This window comes from Anser cygnoides, chromosome 1 (assembly GCF_040182565.1).
Source record: "Anser cygnoides isolate HZ-2024a breed goose chromosome 1, Taihu_goose_T2T_genome, whole genome shotgun sequence".
In the NCBI taxonomy this organism is placed as follows: domain Eukaryota; kingdom Metazoa; phylum Chordata; class Aves; order Anseriformes; family Anatidae; genus Anser; species Anser cygnoides.
This window is the reverse complement of record NC_089873.1, coordinates 186,057,938-186,064,886: the sequence shown is the minus strand read 5'-3', so window position 1 is coordinate 186,064,886 and position 6,949 is coordinate 186,057,938.

Here is a 6,949-nt window from a genome sequence, read left to right as displayed (position 1 = left end):
GTTAATGCTTAAAAATGCAATGCTTTGCTCTGTCATTTTCAAGCAGTACTTTCAATTTCTTTGCCCTTTGTCACACCATTGCTTAAAAACACTTAAGACCTCCTTTATTTCATACAGCTCCCTCTGTCAGGATAAGGATGGCTAATGTGGAAATGAAACAGACCTGCACACACTTTAAGGAAGCCCTTTAGACTTTCAATGAAAAGTAACATGGAAGACATTGAAATGAGAATGAGGCTTTACAAATAAATTGTAGTCAGTCCAAATTGTATATAAAGTTCACATCTGAATTTTAAACACAGTGCTAACATTTAATGAGAGATGAAACTGCATATGGATTTTGAGTCACTGTAGGAAAACTGCACATTTATCTGATATCTTGATCAGACCTTTCTTAAAGCTCCAATTGAAGCTCCAATTGTTACCTTCTAAGAGCTGGGTAGAAAAAAAAAAAAAATAACCACTTTGGAACCCCTGGACTTTTGAAGTGAATATAGCCATGAAATACGCAACAGAGGGCAGGACCCATCCTCTGAAACCCTGTGCACTGGACAGCCAGGTTCACATAATGTTTAGGAAACTTCCCTTTGCCTGAGGTGCCATCATAAATGGCAGTCTGGGTTGTTCTGGTTCTCTGCCATATCAATAGTTAATTAGAAAATCTGGCCAACTCTGTTTTCCTTGCTCATTCCCAGAATCCATCACTTGGTAGACATTAAGTACCATGAAGCTGCTCCAAGTGTTACGCCACCATCTGGCTGCAATGGCATTGCTGTCTCCACTTGGCTTAGCTGGCTTAGCTAACATATGTGCAGGTCTCGAATAACTTCAGCAACATCAGGATCTGCATGTTACATGGACTCTAATATTCAAGTATTTGAAAGCTTCCTCGAGCCAGGTGAAGCAAAAAGTGTTTTACTCTAATTAAGATCTCATAGCTTTTTTTTTTTTTTTTTTTTTTTTTTTTTTTTTTTTGAGTTGTTGCTCTACACCCTGCACCCTGGTGGACAGGAAGTGGAGTGGAGTTTGTCATGGAGACATGTTCAGACCCTTGCAGCATTCCTGGCTGTGTGTTTTCAGGGGTGACATGTGGCGTTTTACTGAGGCTGTGTATGCATCCTTAAAACATAAGTCCCTATGGCCTGGGAGCAAGGGTGGCATTTGTAATGGGTGCATGTTCAAACAGTTCTTAAATACCTGTTTTATGAAGCAGGGGGTGGGATGTGTTGGGCATCCTTTTGTCTTCCTCATTATTCATAGTGTACTGCTGAATTCTCCCACCCAAGATAATCCATAGCATTACCTGTCTCTAGAAATGTTTTATGCAATGAGAAGGATTTAACAATCCTGATAAAATTCGTAGTCTTTTTTTTTTTTTTTTTAAATTATTTGTGTTTGAAGACAAGAATGGATTTTTTTCAATTTAAATCACAGGTTGTCTTGAGGGCTTTTCTTCTCCATAAGACTTGGCTTAATTTGACTTTGTCAGCACGGAGATTCTCATGAGGTATTTTTTCAGAGTTTACCTGGAGCTGTATGTTTTATTGAAAAAAAAAAAAGTATGCATGCATTTCAGCAAAGAAATCTAGCAAGTTATAGTTTATATTTACTTCTCAACCACTGTTTTACTTATTTTCAATTGAGTGCTAGCACTTGCCAATCATAGGTCCTGAATATCTAAAGACATAAGACTTGTGTCCCAGCTGTGATTATTTCTGCAGGCAAGGTTCCTTTTCAGAAACAACTTCTGAAAACAGCAAGTATTAATAAGGTAGATTTCAGAGAATGATTATGGAAAGTAAATTTGGTAGAACTCATCCTGCAAATACAACTGAGCCAATGAACTTTGTACTGGTCCTGGGTTGTGCTGTTAGTGTTGACACCTGTTGCAGAGGTGGAATGTGTGGGTTTGTGCTGATGTGCAGACAACAGAGGAGTTTTCTCCAGCTGCTTAGTGAAACTCACTAGCTCACGGTATTGGGTTTAGAAGGCAAGGTTTTGGTAGAGGGGGCTGCAGGGGTGGCCTCTGTGAAAAGAGTCCAGAAGCTGCCTCATGTTAGATAAGGGCCAGTTTCAGCCAGCTCCAAAAGGGGCCTGCCACTGGCCAGAGCTTAGCCAATAAGCGATGTTGTTTGCGCCTCTGGGAAAGCAGATTTAAGAAAGGAATAAAAACCAAAAAAACCGCTGCATGGATTCACCCACCATATGTATATATATATATTCTTTTTCTGAAACCTAATACTTTTTAATACTTTTTAGGATACTTTCAAAGTCTTTAGCTAAACTTCTTTGGTTTTCATCATTCAGGCCTAATACAGGTGACAGACACACCAGTGTTGATAGTACCCATCTTTCCTGTTGGAACCTAAGCATCTCACATTTAGATAGCGTTCAGTTTCCTCTTCAGCCAAAGGGTTTGAACTCATCCATCTTGTTCCTCATAGTGACAAACATTAAACCCAAACTACTGATCAAGCAAATAGTGTTTGCATCCACAGAGCACAGACATGAAATCAGTTGGACTATTCAGATGTACATTTCCTTAGCACCTGCAGGCTCAAGTCCAAATGTTTTCCACTGTAGTGATAATATAATGAGACTTCAGAGTATGTTCTTTGTGAATAAGATTCATATCAGGAATGTTAAATTCCTGCAATGATCTACCCAGAGATAGTAAGAGTTGCACAGTAAATTATTAGGAATCAGCTTTGGCAGGAAGCTCTCTACAGATGGGATCTACATAACATTCTGTGGGAAAATTCATCTGTGGTCTATCCAATGCTGCACAAACGTGGCATTCTCAGCATTTGAAGGGTTATAAAATTTACTCACGATATATATACATATTATATATATATAATATATATATATATATTAGTATATCTTATTAAAATGGCTATTTTATTACACACTGGTTTATTTACACACTTTGTCCAGAAAGGCTGTGGCTGTCTCATCCCTGGAAGTGTTCAAAGACAGGTTGGATAGGGCTTTGTGCAATCTCGTCTAGTTGTAGGTATCCCTGCCCATGGCTAGGGGGTTGGAACCAGATGATCTTTGAGGTCCCTTCTAACTTAAACCATTCTATGATTCTAGAATCTGTGATTGTTGTCAAGACTTTCTTACACAGATCCAGAAAGTATCCTGTACAGAATCTCCCACTCCCTCCCGGTGTAGACTGATATGTCATGCTTGGAAGTATTTAAAACTGCTGAAATCTTAAGCTGAAAAAAAGCTAGATAACACCTACCGTAAATAAATAAGCCCTAAAATGCAAAGAACTTTGACAATAAAATAAAAGATAGATCATTTGTGGTATTCTCACTATAAAAGAGTAACAAGTCTGTCCAGCATTACAAGAAAATATGAACTCAGGAGTTACATTCAATAAGTGTTGGTGCTGTAACAATATGTTCACCTTCTTGTGTAATTAAATTTTATTTATTTATTTATTTATTTTTACAGTAGGCACTAGATTTGAGGTGCTGACTAGAGCTCGCTGTCTCAGTACAGAGTTCAGAGTTCTTACATCAAGGGCCTGCAAAGAGTAGGAATCAGACAGATCTGCTGCTGTTACTCTCACTGTCCTCAGAGGAAAAGCTGTGTCTGAGGAGCTACATCTGTGGAGGACTGTATTCTAGTTTTCCAGTTATGTTGTTTGAGCAGCCCTCTGGGACTACTCAGAACTGATAAAGCTGCCCTTACTTGACTCTGGGCCGGTCGTGTGGCTTAGGATCAGGAAATTATAAATGGAAACTGTATGCAACATTTTATTTCAATCAGATTTACCCATTGTCTAACTGCTGCAGTTTATACATGTTGATAACTGTCATATAAAGGAGATATAAAGGAGTATAAAAATGTGAAGATGAAGTAATACACAGACAGCACAGAACTGAGAAAAGTTGCTTTTGACAATTCTAAAAAAAATAAGTCTAGCAGCAGTTTGATATGAGTTAAATGGAAAAAAAAAAAAAAAGAAAACAAAAAAAAACCACTTCATGGTTAAATACTTAATGCTTAAGTATTTTTAAATTATTTTCAGAGAAAAACCCTTAAATTTAGCAAAGTTTTTTTTTTTTTTTGGTTGGTTGGTTGGTTTTGTTTTATATAAACTAGCTCATTTTGCTCTTCAACTTTATAGCCAATTTGTAGTTGGCTCATATTTAAAATAAGTGACCACATATAAACATGAAAAGGGAATTTCAAAGGCACCTACTCTATTAAAGAAGGTTATGTTCCAGAACAGAGAATTTTAATTAATTTGTTTTATACATTATAGCCTTATCAGGGTACTGTTTGGTGAAGAAAACATTTCTCTAGGGACTGCAGATATTGGAATAAGAGTAATGACTTAAACAACAGTGATAGTTAACTATGGCTCGTGTCCTGTAGGAATTGTGTAAGTATCCTCTGACATAATGAATAGCAAGAGTTTTAAATGAATCATTTATAAAGTAAATAATAGTTGTCTTAACAAATATGTTACTGTATCATTGTCCATGGCAATGATTATGGTGTATCTGGAAAATATACAGTCTGCTGCAACATAAATAGCATGAAGTTTAAAATATTTGTATGTATCTTAAATTCTACAGATGCACAAAACTCCTTCTATGCCCACCCTACTTATAAGAAAAAATGCATCACTTTAAAGAGGATTCCACAAGCCAGAAAAATCAGCTTCTTTGCTGTCACCCCATCTTCTGCATGGATGACTTGTTCTCAAGAAGGGAGAGTTGATTATACTGGACATAGACCCCCTCATGGATGGGTTTGTTTCAGCCTGCGCAGAAATTTAGGATTAGACATCTCAGAAGATGTTGGAAGACCTTTGAGGAGTGATCTAGAAGGAAAGGAGTAAGAGAATTGTGATATCAAGTCAGGTTCTGATATTAGACTCCCTTCTTTTTCTTTGATATTGTTAAAAAACAGAAATCCCTTGGAGAATATAAACATAATTTTAAGTTGAGGAAAACAGTTGCGTAAAGCAAAGCAGAAATTAAGAATAAAATACAGTCTAATAAAATAGTTTGCAGCCAACTGCTTCTTCTGTGAAAAAATTCTGTACACCTAATTCCACAGAGTATATCACTTAGCCTTCTACCTGATTCCACAGGGGATTTTCATTGGAAAAAAAGCAGTAGTGCAAATGTCTTCTTGTTGGTCTGTATCCAGCCTGAACAACTGTGTTTGACTAACCCTGATTAGAGGCATTTGTGTATTAAAAAGTAAAGGACTGTTCAGTGATACAGTACAGGTTTTAAACCATTGTGTCATTTAGTATGAAGTAGCCTACACCACCAGACTCAATACTGTTCTTGTGGTAGGTGGACGAATGAGGGAACAAAAACTTAACTTCTAGGCTGTCTACAAGCATTTTTTTTTCCAAGTTTCCTCTATTGGAGGCTTCTAGGAAGTCATTGCATTATGAATCTAAATATTCAGTAATGAACTTGTCAGTGGAAAGCAAATATTCATATGGTAACTCTCTTGTCCTGTTTGCATTTCAAGTTCTTGTGATTTAAAAGAATAGGGCAAGAAATGAATGAGGCTGAAAGGCTCCTCTGGAGATTGCCTACTTCAACCCCCTGCTCAGAGTAGCATCAGCTACAGCAGTTTGCTTGGAGCTGCAATATTCCTGTAATATCTCCAGGAATGAATCTTAAGCTACATTAGACACCTCCCCATAAATAAGTATTAGATTTTTGTGAACAGTTTTTTAAAAAGCAAGAACAAAGCCCACATATTTAAAAATTTGTTTTCCAGTAAAATATTAAAAGCACACACACTAAAAATACTTTATAGATGTGAAAAAACTTTAAAAGCTGCTTGAAATACTCTGATTTCTCTGCCTTAGGTATGTGAAAGCTTACCAAGGATCAGCTGCTGTGAGACTTGGGTGACTCATCAGAGCCAGTCAAGACCAAAGAGGTCAGTCTTGGATACTGAGTACACAGAAGAAACTGCTTATATACAGAGTACAGACCAAGGTATGTTCATCAGATTTAGTAACCTGGATGGGTTTAAATAATTTAAATAAAGTAACAGGAAATGTATGGCCTGAGCAACAATGGAAATATTCATACCATTGTGTTATGAATTGTAATTACAAGGTAAATTAATACACCCATGTAAAAAGCTGCATGTAAACTGGTAAAAGTTCACTTCAGTCAATGTTATGTTTTAAAAAAAAGTCCTGTGGAATCATCTACATCTGTCTTTCTTCTCAATCTAGTACCTTCAGAGTATATATATATAAAATTAGGATCTCTCCTGCTCTGGCTTTCTAGTGCATAATTGTCTCTAATAATTGTATCAATTCAGATGGTGCCTGAAGAACAGAAAATAACATTTTAATCACATCACTAAGAACCAATATAGACTAATTTTTTAATACTTGATAACGTAACAGATCTCTATAGAAATTCCCTCAATCTATTTTTGCAATTGTAAAGTGAAAGACTTTTTTTCCACACCTATGCTATGTAATGAATGTTGTGGAACCATTATTGTAATAATGTCTTCTTGTTCTTTGGTAAATTGAAACTTATTAAAAAAAACTATGAATAGATTTGCAATGTCCCTATTTCCCGTGTTACCCATTTTGAAAGTAGGATCTGTCTACAGTGTGCCCTGTATTTGCTAGGTACATGTTTGTATTCATGTCTTTACTCACAATGAAAACCAGATATCATTTAGAAGAGGCTGAGCTCAGATTCAGAGTCATTCTTAATATTGTCCCAATACCAGTGCCCCGGATAATTCACTTGCAAGCTGAGAGGAAACTATAAACAGAGAAGAAGGAAATGGATTAAAAAAACAAACAACACTGTTCCTAAAAGCTGAAATAGTGCATCCATGTGTTGGCAACATAAAGCCATGCAGGGAATTCATACTGTTGATATTACTTTCAATGCACAACTTGATCTAAAGCTGGATTCCCAGC